This window comes from Podarcis tiliguerta (genome assembly GCF_965153285.1).
Source record: "Podarcis tiliguerta genome assembly, chromosome: 4".
In the NCBI taxonomy this organism is placed as follows: Eukaryota; Metazoa; Chordata; class Lepidosauria; order Squamata; family Lacertidae; genus Podarcis; species Podarcis tiliguerta.
In genome coordinates, this window is record NC_139537.1 from 59,209,205 (window position 1) to 59,222,574 (window position 13,370).

The 13,370-nt window shown below is 41.5% G+C and overlaps 1 long non-coding RNA gene across 2 annotated transcripts in view; it reads left to right on the plus strand.

The window, feature by feature from the left end:
- LOC310677065 overlaps positions 1 to 13,370 on the plus strand; it is a 102,680-nt gene that overhangs the window by 2,979 nt on the left and 86,331 nt on the right. For both annotated transcript variants that reach the window (XR_014510900.1, XR_014510901.1), the window contains exon 2: positions 6,290 to 6,426. This is a non-coding gene — a long non-coding RNA (uncharacterized lncRNA). The remainder of the gene's footprint in view (positions 1 to 6,289; positions 6,427 to 13,370) is intronic.

A 13,370-nucleotide genomic window follows, 5' to 3' on the forward strand; every position in this document is an offset into this window, starting at 1 on the left:
GATGGAGGAAGCTATTGCATCACCAGTGTTTTAGGAAGATAAAATTAGCATTCCAACTGGCTTCTAGCAGTGAAATTGGGAGGGGCTGCCATCTTGTCCTTCACCTCAGTCACCATGTCTGGGGCTGGTCCTGTAAGGCAAAGATAGTGCCTAAAGTGCTGCTAGGCCATTAAGAAATTTAAAGGTAAGGCTCATAAACCAATAGGCGGTCATTGGAGTTGCTGCAGAGGTGGCTACATACGTTCTTTCTTCCTAGTATTCAGCTGAGAGGTAAGTCATGTTTCACACAGCATGGCTGGGACTTGGTTTTCCAGCCCAGATGCAGATGTCAAGTGCTTTCTCATCAATCTCTTTCCCAAGAACTAGTAAAGCACCTGGCTGAGTCTAAGGTACAGTAGCAGCTGGCAACACCACCAGCTTCCCATCTTGATGCTGCCACCATGGGGGCAAAACATGGGGCTCCATTCTAGTGGGGGGGGGGGTAGTCAAATGGAGGTGCACAGCACCCAGATTGCAATGCAAGCTTCTATAATATGCTACGCATATTTAATTGGAGAATACATGTTTGCTGTTATCAAAAGGCATGAAAGAAATTAGTTACGCCTTATTAAGCATATCGGCTCAAGCAGAAGCATTACCCTCTGGAGGGAGTCTCAATGGCACTTTGATGTCGGGTATCAAACCAGTAAGAATGTGGCACCTGCTCTAGGAGCAGAATCAGACGCAAGGGAGCTTAACTTTTTATTTTGTTTCTTGGTGTGGTATTTCATTAACACCTCATCAAAGCCTCACTTGAATACACAGTGTTTCTCTTCCATCCGAGATTTGCAATTATTAAGCACTTTCACCTGAGGTTTAAGGGAAGAGGGATTAAAAAAATTTACACTATTTTTAAAAATGGCATGTAAGAAATACTTGTAATATTTTGAAGGCCAGGATTCTACCTGGACAATTGAGGGGGGAAATATGAATACATTCCTCTTGCTCTACCACAAGACCAATGAGAACATTTTTTGTTCTATATAAATCTAAACAGATTAGATTTAATATATTGGTGTGCTTGTAACAGTTCCTTAGAAAAATGATTTTCATGCTAATCACACAAACTGCAGACAGACATATTTATTTTATATAGTGCAATATTTATATACCCCCTTCATACATCAAAATTAAACTAAAAATGCAATAAAATTCAGAATAAAATAGCATCTACCTTGTCATTGGCAGGTAACTAGTAGAATCTAACTAGTATTAATGGCTAGCAAAGGCCTCCAAGAATAAAAGAGTTTCTCAGTGAGTGCTGAAATTACGTTACTTTATGTGCTTGCCTCAATTTAGAGGAGCGGTGGTTTCTTGGGAAGGGCACCACTACTGAAAAGGCCCTTCCTCTGGTCATTGCTAAGAAACCTCTGCAGGTTGCAGGACATATGTCTGAGTCATATGACAAGGCTAACATGTGGTGAATTACTGGTTTAAATTCATTCACACTGGAACTACTCTACATGGTGAATTACCACCATACAGAACCTCCCATTTTCACGGCTTGTCATTCATCTACTAGTTTCCTTTATCCAGCATGATAAGAAATCCAGCAGAATCTCACCCAAAATCACTGATGTAACTACAGGCTCGAGAATTATGGCTGAGTACCCACTATACCTTTTAAAGTACATTGGAAGCACAATTTTTCCCACAGAGAATTCTGGGTTCTGTGGTGTTCCCTTAACAGAGCTACAATTCCCCACAACCATTAACAAACCATTCTTTGAAGGTAAAACAGTGCTTTGAATGTGTTTTAAGCACATGGTAAAGACAGTGGTCCATTTAGAACCCCCAACAGTGGTTAATCCTAGCTGTTTTGAAAGAACAGCCCAGGGTGCTTTGGGGGTGTGTTAACACCAGCAGTATTCAATGTGATCCGCTGCCGGTATGAAGGGGATGAATTTCCTTTGGGTCTCTTTAAATCTTTGTCTTCCGATTGTGGTTCAAGCCTCTCGGTTTTTCACTTATGAGAAAGATGCAACACGTCCCCCCCTTCATGCTTTTATAGCACATTCCCCACTAAGTGATCTATGCTTATTTCTCAGTGTTTGAGAACTAGTAACACTCTGAAGCGATCATCCTCCCTGCACTGACTCTTCAGAGAAAGTGCCTCAGGCAGTTCAAGGCCTTCATTTTAGTCGAGACTTTGTAAACGGCATCTGCTCCACGTGAACTCATTAATGAAGGGCTCTTACCAAAGTGTCCCTTAGTGCTATCTTGAAACTCACCGCCTCTTCAATAGGCTCCAGAAGCTACTACTTTGGAGCCACCTACAGGAAAGGGCATATGTAGTCAATAGCAAAGGGCACTTTCAATGGGTTTCTTACTGTGCTATTCAGTGAAGCCCCTGCTGTGGCTTGGTAGCCTTCTGCTGAATTAGCTGGGCAGTTTACATTGTGAAAAACCAGCTACATAAAGATTCTTGCCTGGCTAAAGGTGGACAATTAAGCAGACAGGACAGCAGTTTGATTCTTTAGCCATTGAGTGTTTGGCATGCTAGGAAGTCCAACTGGAGGGCACACTGACAAGGAAATAGTAGATTCTCTAATTCTACCATCTCAATAGGAACAATACTTACTTTATTCGCTTCTTTTGCTTTTGCTTTTGTTTATATCTGATGGGGGAAACGAATGGATAGGTTTGATCTTCTAGCAGTCCATGGGACTCTCAAGAGTCTCCTCCAGCACCATAATTCAAAAGTATCAATTCTTCGGTGATCAGCCTTCTTTATGGTCCAGCTCTCACTTGTTTAACAAGCTGGCAGCAGACAGTAGGAACAAATAGACAATTCTCACAGTGTTCTAAGAAGTAGGGTCTGTATTGGGATCTGTGCCTTTTAACTAATTAAAAAATGATATATAGTTAGGGGTGAACAGTGAATTGGCCAGATTTGCTGATGACATCAAATTGTTCAGTGTGGTAGAAGCTCCAGAAGTATTACTCCGCATGTCACCCAGTAAAGCTGAATGTTGGAAGAGGCAGGACAGACAAAAGGAAATAGTCACACAGCACACTGTTAAACAAGATATAGTAATGTCCATCAATTTGTATGGCTTTAAAAGGGATTTAAACAAATTTATGGAGGATAAGGCTATCAATAGTTATTAGCCATGCTGACTATGTATCAGAGGTGGCATGCCTCTTAACACCAGTAACTGGAACTGGAGGTTACTGACATGGAAAGAAAAATTTGGGTCACAGTGGATAGCCTGAACAAAATGTTGATCCAGTGTATGGAAGCTGTAGTGGAATCCATGTTGGGAATCATAAAAAAAAGTCAATATTCTAATGCCTTTATACAAATTTATGGTGAGTCCACATTTGGAACATTATGTACAGTTCGGTTGCTGCACCTGCAAAAGGATATTGTAGAGCTGAAAAAAGGTACAGAAAAAGCACAGCGGAAATGATCAAGGGGCCAGAGCAACTCCCCTATGTGGAAAGCTACCATATTTTCAGTTCTCTTAGTTTAGAAAAAAACAGGAGGGTAGTGTCATGATAGAGATGTATAAAATAATGCATGGTGTGTTGAAAACGAATAGGGATAAAGAATTGTATCACCATACTAGAACTTAGGGTCATCAAAATAAGTTGAATGTTGGAAAGTTTTCGAATAGCAAATACGTTTCAACACAGTAAAAAGTATCTGCAAAGTATTGTTCAGCTGAGCTACCCCCGAAGTCTTCACCTTTTGTTCACTGGTATATTGCCTTGTTGATCATGATGTTATTTCAATACCGGTATTCATCAATATGGCGATTTATTGCACAGCCTTAGTGTACTATTGTGCTCATGTCCTGCTTATGGATTTCCTGTAATCCAGTTGACCATTGTGAGAACAGATTGGTGGGCCAGAGAGGCCTTGGTCAGAACTAGCAGGGTTCTTTTTAAGTTCTGATGTCTTTTTAGTGGGTCATGTCATCCAGACCTTGGAAATGTGTTATGTACAGCTTTCTCTTTACTCCACTGTGAGGAGTACTGTTTCATCCATCTTCCTACATCATCTCCCTAATATGACTCCAGCTATTTAAATCCTATATCTCTGACCAAATGAGTCATTTCCACACTTTCTATTTGGGGCGGGGGGGGGGCTTGTATTGATGCTTTTGAATTATGGTGCTGGAGGAGACTCTTGAGAGTCCCATGGACTGCAAGAAGATCAAACCTATCCATTCTTAAGGAAATCAGCCCTGAGTGCTCACTGGAAGGACAGATCCTGAAGCTGAGGCTCCAACACTTTGGCCACCTCATGAGAAGAGAAGACTCCCTGGAAAAGACCCTGATGTTGGGAAAGATGGAGGGCACAAGGTGAAGGGGACGACAGAGGACGAGATGGTTGGACAGTGTTCTCGAAGCTACCAGCATGAGTTTGACCAAAGTGCGGGAGGCAGTGGAAGACAGGAGTGCCTGGCGTGCTCTGGTCCATGGGGTCATGAAGAGTCGGAAATGACTAAACAATAACAGCAATTTCACCCAGTTGCTCACTTATTATTCAAGTTGTGCCACATCTAGTTTCTTTTGACTCACGTGTTCCCCATGCCATCCTTGGATTGCCTCATATTCCCAGACAGAAATAGGGATTCCTTATGCTTCTTCTATCTTATTCTTATCCCAGGGTTATTTTCTACCTCTAACTCTGCTGTGTCCATTCTTGACTCTTTATAACATCCCTTTCCTCTTTCATGTTCCCAGCATTTGCACAAGTTCATTTTTGTAACTGTAGGAGGAAGGAAATTGCCTTCAGCCAGCCTTGCTGGAGCACAGTTGAAAAGGGACTTCCACTACTATTATGGCCAGCATTAACCATGCTGGAAACTTGCCCTCAAGTAACATTTCACTTCATCTGCCATGACCTAATATGTTTGTTTTTGTTTTCTTTTGGAAATGAATACAAAAAAAAGTTATATTTAAGGTTAGATGTGATATGTTTCTTGACTCCTATTTAAAATTACTAGGTTTTAAAATCTGTTATAATTTAATTAAGCTACAATTGACACTAGAAAGAGAAAAGGGAAAATTTCAATCGGAAGGGAAATGCAGAGGATTACAACCATCATATATACCAAGGTTGTGCTTTAAATTGCTCTCATGTGTCTGAGAATAAGTCATCAGCACTATGGATGAATACACACTATGTGAACAGAATGTATATTAACTACCCTTGAAAAGTACTGTTGGTAAACATATTGGGATTAAAAATAATAAGTAGTGGACCCCCCCCTACATATGATCGCTGGTCTCTAGGGTAATTCAGACAGCAATGTTGCAACCCAGCAATATTTATTTATTGTTTTATTCCTCCTTTCTTCCCAGAAGAGATCACAGGGCACCTAGCAACATGAAATGATACAACAATACAAAACAATTAACACATCAGCCAAACAGTTCCATTAAAATAAAAGCAGATAAAATATCTGGTATGGGTCCAAACACCCATGGGCGTAGCCCGGCTTCATGTTGGCGGGGGTGGGTGGGGCAGGACCTCAGTTAGTTAAGTATTTTTATTGATTTGATCTTACTTTATTTAGGGGAGGGCAGCAAACATTGGGCAGGGAAACAAGTTGTTTAAGCTGCAGAGCTAAGCAAAATGTTACTGTGCCAGAATAAACACTGTTGGCTCCTTGTGTCACCTGACAGCAGTTTAGTGAGAATTGGCTGCCAACTCCTAGGGGCTGAGCCCTTTTGGCTCCCCCAATATTTTGGGAGGGGAGAGGGCTGGGGCTCCCTAATGTCTGAGATAATCAGGAGGTGGAGGAGGCCAAGGGCCTGGTCAGTGGTGGCAACAGCCGCATTGAAACCACCCTGTTGCTGCATTTGACTCTGCCCCGGCTCCTCCCGATGTGTTCATTACATTATGATCGGCTCCATCCCAAACTCCTCTTGCAAGTTGGTGCCTCTGATGATAATGCAGGTTTCTGGGGAGGAGATTGTGGCTGATTTGTTTCTCGCTGGTTGCTTTGCTGAGCGAAGCCATGGCTCAACCTGCACTTGTGGTTTAGTTTCCCCAGACAAATTACGAGTTGTAAACCAAGAACAAGCCTTGTTTACAGTTGATGGTTAGTGAACCATGCAAAAGGTTTAACAGCCTACATTCCTAATGCTTCACTGTGCTGCTTGACTTTGTGAATTTAAACTCTGCTACTGGGGGCTCTCTCCAGCTGGAGAGTTGAGTTTAGCCCTGTGTTTCTAATCTAGGCACCGAGGCCACAGGGATTCATATTTTTCCTCCCATATATATTTAACCCAGGCTGTTGTGGCTGCTTGGAGCCCAGTAAGACCAGCACCGGAAGCTAAAGGCCTGATCCTCTGCAGCATTTCTCTTTTGCTTCTATCAGCCTTCGCTGGGGGAGAGACAAGGGAGTCAAGTGTGGATCATCTAGCCTGGTAAGAAGACCACACCCCCTCTGAACTGCATTTATTTGTTGTCTTTCAACTTTCGTTTTGCTCTGTACTTGCACATTGCATTTAGATTATTTATTATTATGTATTTTCAATTTGTGTGCAGAAGGGCAGTTTTGTATGTGTATAGGTTCTGTGTGTGGAGAGGGGAGAGTGATTAAAAACGTGTGGGGGAATGGAGTAGGATCATTGACCCCATTTCCATTTCTGTGCATTTATTGCACATGGATTTCAGGAAGTATGAAGATGGCTACTTTGTGGGGCTTATTAAAACAAAAACAAAAACCGTGTTCCAAGTCGTTTGCTTCCATATTGTGGTTGCCAGATATCATGAGGTGGGGAAATAGTGCTCAGTAGCTCAACTCTGTGAAGTAGTCTAGGATACCCATTACTCACTGGTAAATATTCAACCATGTTTTCAGTTCTTCAGGTGTTACTTTAGTCTCTCACCTGTGTATGCACACCCCCCCCCCCGTTTTACATAATCCATCTAGAAATGAAATAATATCTGTTCTTTGAATTGAGCAAGAAATTCATCTTGGAGAACGGTACAATTACACTTTAGGTAACATGAAGGGCACATGCAAGATGACTAAAAGTGGGAAAGAGCCTGTTCTGCCCATCAAAGGCATTATCTACATTGTCACTGAGAGGTGAGGAGAGGTCAAATTGGCAGTTCCTTTTGAGGAAGAATGGCTAAGGTGGTACATAAGATAGTGACACATAGAAAATTGTGGAGTTTTTTGCCTGTTACTTATTGATTCAGAGAAGTGGCCTGCAGATGGCACTGTTCACTAACTGTACTCTTTCTTTAAACCCAAACATGACATCTGCATGTTGTTTTGCTAAAATTATTATTATTATTACTATTTCCCTTGGGATATATTTACTTTGTGCATCCTGAATGACAACTGGAAAGTAGAGAGTGCCTTCAATATGAAGGAGGGAAAAGGGAAAAAATAAATCTTAATAATAATAACTACTACAACAACAAGAACCTAGATCTAGTGTTGATTTTAACAGCTATGTGTATTGCATTAGTCACGCTGTTGTGATGGTATACTTCTAAGGCGGCCAGTAGGAAAGTGAAACAGTGCTCCTACACCTTGCTATTTATTATGTAGAAGAGAGAAATGCTGGGAGGCACAACTTTTCTCTTTAAGACAAGCTATGCTTGTCAAAACTGCTTCTTCTGTACAGCTATTGAAGGTGCAGAAGCCCTCTGTGCTTCTCGTTCAGTGGCAAGGACTTTGTGGTGCAGTCATGTAGAGTCCAATTCTTTTCCTTCTGAAAGGGGAAGGGGTTTGGGGAAAATAAATGAGAATCCTGTTTATGAACCATATGAGGTCTTAGAATATATTCTTTCCCCCCAGAATGACTTCTGATATCTGGGAGAAACAAACCATGAACCAGAATTCAGACACAATGAATTCAAAGCATTGGGCTATTTTTAGTAGTGTGGGGGCATCTGAGGGTGGGGGCAGGTGGGGGAGTAAAGCAGCCACAGTTTTCTCACTGCGCACCAGCACTCTTGCTCATTCATGCTTAGCTGTGGTTTGGCTTAACATGTGTGAATGAGCCCAAAGTATTTCAAAATCCACCCAGGACAAAACTCTACAAAACAAACTGTAAAAACTGAACCATTAATGTGTTTTGTTGTAACTCTTAAATTTAGTCCCATGTCTTTTGCTCACAAAAGTATCTTGCATGGTTTCCACCACACGGTTTAGTTTTGAACATTTCTTGGTTCCCCATCTTTCTTGGCATCCTTTTTTTCAATCCAAAGTTGTTGGGGGGTGAAGTCAAACTGCAATGTTAGAAACACCAAAGTGACCTCTCTGGGACGTTTTCTTAGTACACTCACATCAAATAATAAAAGGCTATTTCTAAAGAAAGAGTGGCCTCTGCTGACTTCAGCCAGAACAAACCAAAATGGCAGGAGAAAAGGAATTTACATAATATTGACTGTGGATAAGATTTCCCAAGAGAAATTTTCTGAAATGAAAATACAAATGCAATAAATCAGATGGGGAATCCTGTGTAATACAGCACAGGAAGAGTAAAGTGTTGCTTTTAAAAAAGAATACTGTGATGTAATAGCAATGAAATGTCTCATCTGTTTATTTCTCTATCACCACTTTCCCTTTCTCACGCCTTTTGATTTCACTGCCCCAATGTTTTCTTAACCCTTCAGTAGCTCTGTACACAGCTAGTGCTTGGGGAGATGAGATGAGCACTGTTCTTTTTAATACTGACAGCTTCGTCTGCAGCAAACTCTGTAGCCTTTAAATAACATTTACCCAGGGGCACACCATCTTATACTTGGCAGCTTCTTTAAAAGCCAAATGTAAAGGTGTATGTTGCTCCCAGATCTATAGCTGCTTCTTCTTCTTCTCCTCCTCCTTTTAAAAAAATAAGCACAAATGTTATTGAGTAGAACAGCTGATCAAATTGGATTTTTAACCATGTAAAGTTAGGGACAGGGAATTGATAATGAACCTTTGATAATTCATGGCTGATTTAACATGAACTATAGTTGATAACCCCCTTCATGGGTCACTGCCTTGCCGTGGCGAAGGGGCTTGAATAACAAAGAAGCTATGAGCTATGCCGTGCAGGGCCACCCAAGATGGACAGGTCATAGTGGAGAGTTTTGACCTAACGTGATCCAGGAACTGGCAAGCCACTCCAGTATCCCTGCCAAGAAAACTCCATGGACAAAGACAAAAGGCATATAAAAGTTATGACGCTGGAAGATGAGCCCCTCAGGTCGGAAGGTGTCCAACATGCTACTGAGGAAGAGCGGAGGACAAGTACAAGTAGATTCAGAGCTGATGAAGTGGCTAGGCCAAAGCCGAAAGGACGCTCAGTTGCGGATATGCCTGGAAGCGAAAGGAAAGTCCAATGCTGTAAAGAAAAATATTGCATAGGAACCTGGAATGTAAGAATCATGAACCTTGGTAAGTTGGATGTGGTCAAAAATGAGATGGCAAGAATAAATATTGACATCCTAGGCATCAGTGAACTAAAATGGACAGGAATGGGCGAATTCAGTTCGGATGACCATCATATCTACTACTGTGGGCAAGAATCCCGTAAAAGAAATGGAGTGGCCCTCATAGTCAACAAAAGAGTGGCAAAAGCTGTATTGGGATATAATCTCAAAAATGATAGAAAGATCTCGATACGAATCCAAGGCAGACCTTTTAACATCACAGTAATTCAAGTTTATGCACCAACCACTGGTGCTGAAGAAGCTGAAATTGACCAATTCTATGAAGACTTACCTGACCAAACTGCGGGTGGCAGTGGAAGACAGGAGTGCCTGGCGTGCTCTGGTCCATGGGGTCATGAAGAGTCGGACACGACTGAACGACTAAACAACAACAACAACAACAATGAAGACTTACAACACCTTATAGAATTGACACCAAAGAAGGATGTTCTGCTCATTATAGGGGATTGAAATGCTAAAGTAGGGAGTCAAGAGATAAAAGGAACAACTGGCAAGTTTGGCCTTGGAGTTCAAAACGAAGCAGGGCAAAGGCTAATAGAGTTCTGCCAAGAGAGCAAGCTGGTCATCACAAACACTCTTTTCCAACAACACAAGACCTGGAGCTGACTGTGGCTCAGATCATCAGCTTCTTATAGCAAAATTCAAGCTTAAACTGAAGAAAGTAGGAAAAACCACTGGGCCGTTAAGATATAATCTAAGTCAAATCCCTTATGAATACACAGTGGAAGTGAGGAACAGGTTTAAGGATTTAGATTTGGTGGACAGAGTGCCTGAAGAACTATGGATGGAGGCTTGAAACATTATACAGGAGGCAGCAACTAAAACCATCCCAATGAAAAGGAAATGCAATAAAGCAAAGTGGCTGTCCAATGAGGCCTTACAAATAGCGGGGGAGAGAAGGCAAGCAAAATGCGAGGGAGATAGTGAAAGATACAGGAAATTGAATGCAGATTTCCAAAAAATAGCAAGGAGAAACAAGAAGGCCTTCTTAAACGAGCAATGCAAAGAAATAGAGGAAAACAACAGAATGGGAAGAACCAGAAAATTGGAGATATGAAAGGAACATTTCGTACAAAGATTACCATAATAAAGGACAAAAGTGGTAAGGACCTAACAGAAGCAGAAGACATCAAGAAGAGGTGGCAAGAATACACAGAGGAATTATACCAGAAAGATATGGATGGCCCGTACACCCCAGGTAGTGTGGTTGCTGACCTTGAGCCAGACATCCTGGAGAGTGAAGTCAAATGGGCCTTAGAAAGCACTGCAAATAACAAGGCCAGGGGAAGTGATGGTATTCCAGCTGAACTATTTAAAATTTTAAAAGATGATGCTGTTAAAGTGCTACACTCAATATGCCAGCAAGTTTGGAAAACTCAGCAGTGGCCAGAGGATTGGAGTAGATCAGTCTACATCCCAATCCCAAAGAAGGGCAGTGCCAAAGAATGCTCCAACTATCGCACAATTGCACTCATTTCACACGCTAGCAAGGTTATGCTTAAAATTCTACAAGGAAGGCTCAAGCAGTATGTGGATCGAGAACTCCCAGATGTGCACGCTGGATTTAGAAGAGGCAGGGGAACCAGAGACCAAATTGCAAACATGCGCTGGATTATGGAGAAAGCTAGAGAGTTCCAGAAAGACGTCTACTTCTGCTTCATTGACTATGCAAAAGCCTTTGACTGTGTCGACCACAGCAAACTATGGCAAGTTCTTAAAGAAATGGGAGTGCCTGATCACCTCATCTGCCTCCTGAGAAATCTCTATGTGGGACAAGAAGCTACAGTTAGAATTGGATATGGAACAACTGATTGGTTCAAAATTGGGAAAGGAGTACGGCAAGGCTGTATATTGTCTCCCTGCTTATTGAACTTATATGCAGAATTCATCATGCGAAAGGCTGGGCTGGATAAATCCCAAGCTGGAATTAAGATCGCCGGAAGAAATATCAACAACTGCAGATATGCAGATGACACAACCTTGATGGCAGAAAGTGAAGAGGAATTAAAGAACCTTTTAATGAGGGTGAAAGAGGAGAGCGCAAAATATGGTCTGAAGCTCAATATCAAAAAAACGAAGATCATGGCCACTGGTCCCATCACCTCCTGGCATATAGAAGGGGAAGAAATGGAGGCAGTGAGAGATTTTACTTTCTTGGGCTCCATGATCACTGCAGATGGTGACAGCAGTCATGAAATTAAAAGGCGCCTGCTCCTTGGGAGAAAGGCAATGGCAAACCTTGACAGCATCTTAAAAAGCAGAGACATCACCTTGCCAACAAAGGTTGGTATAGTTAAAGCCATGGTTTTCCCAGTAGTGATGTATGGAAGTGAGAGCTGGACCATAAAGAAGGCTGATCGCCGAAGAATTGAGGCTTTTGAATTATGGTGCTGGAGGAGACTCTTGAGAGTCCCATGGACTGCAAGAAGATCAAACACATCCATTCTTAAGGAAATCAGCCCTGAGTGCTCACTGGAAGGACAGATCGTGAAGCTGAGGCTCCAATACTTTGGTCACCTCATGAGAAGAGAAGACTCTCTGGAAAAGACCCTGATGTTGGGAAAGATGGAGGGCACAAGGAGAAGGGGACGACAGAGGACGAGGTGGTTGGACAGTGTTCTCGAAGCGACCAGCATGAGTTTGACCAAACTGCGGGAGGCAGTGGAAGACATGAGTGCCTGGCGTGCTCTGGTCCATGGGGTCACTAAGGGTCGGACACGACTAAAAGACTAAACAACAACATAGTTGATAACCTGATAAAGTTGATAGCCTTTACTTGGACTTTGTTATTTTAACTCACGTGCAACTACTCATTCTATGTGCCTATTTTATAGTTTTGTTTTTCAGCTTTTTTTTGTCTGTTGTCATAACTGTTCTCTCTGTTTTATATACATTATAAAATGAGATTATAATATAAAAACTTTACCAGAAACACTGATGTAACGTGTAAAAGCAAAGAAAAAGTAACTAACTATATCTCTGCTCCATCTGGTATTGCTTTCCAGAGAACTAGGGGAAACAATAAGAACTACTTGTCACATTATATTTTTAAAGGCAAAACTGTTGGGGGTGTTTTTTTTTTGTGTAGGTGCCATGTCTGGAGTTATGTGGAAATGTATTTCGAGAAGCAAAAGGCATATTTAATAACGATATTGTGTTTTCCTTCGCAGTAAAATGCAATCACAATGCCACCTTGTACAGAGCAATCATGCAACATGCTGTTTTAATAGTTACTGTACCTTTAATCAAATGCTTCCTGCTTAAAGTATGTGCACCATTTATTACTTGCTACCTCCTCAGCTTGAAGGGGATTTATGATGAAGTGCCACAACAGGAGCTCGTCATGATTTTTATTTTGCTACCTATAGCACAATAGCAGTATAAAATAATGCCTTCTGTTTCCTGACCTTATTGTTTCATTCTTCCATAAGAAGAAAAACACTATTTATTTATTCATCTGGTTTAATCTTTATTTTAGAAAGATTAAACCATAGGACTTTTTTCAGTCCCTTTGCTGAAAGCTACCTGGGTCAAACTTGATTTTTGAAGTTTGTAAAATTGATATTATCCTGAGCTGTCCTGTATATACTGAGCAGTGCTTTCTACTGCCTCCTTCTATTGTACGTGCTCCCCTGCAGTGAGCCAGCTTCAGAGATTCACCTGACAAAGAGGGAAACAAGTAAAATAAAATTAATCCTCTTTCTGGATGATGCATTGTTTAATATCCAAGTTCAAAATACCTCAACACTCTCTATCTGCTAAATGATACAGTGCAGCAGTTTTGTCATCTGTAGATTTATTCCTGTTCATAAAGTAGCTTGCTTTCTCTCTCGTTTGCTGAAACAGGCTGTGTCTCTCAAATATATGCAGCATGATGTATTAGTAAGTGACAGAAACCACCTAGCTGACAACA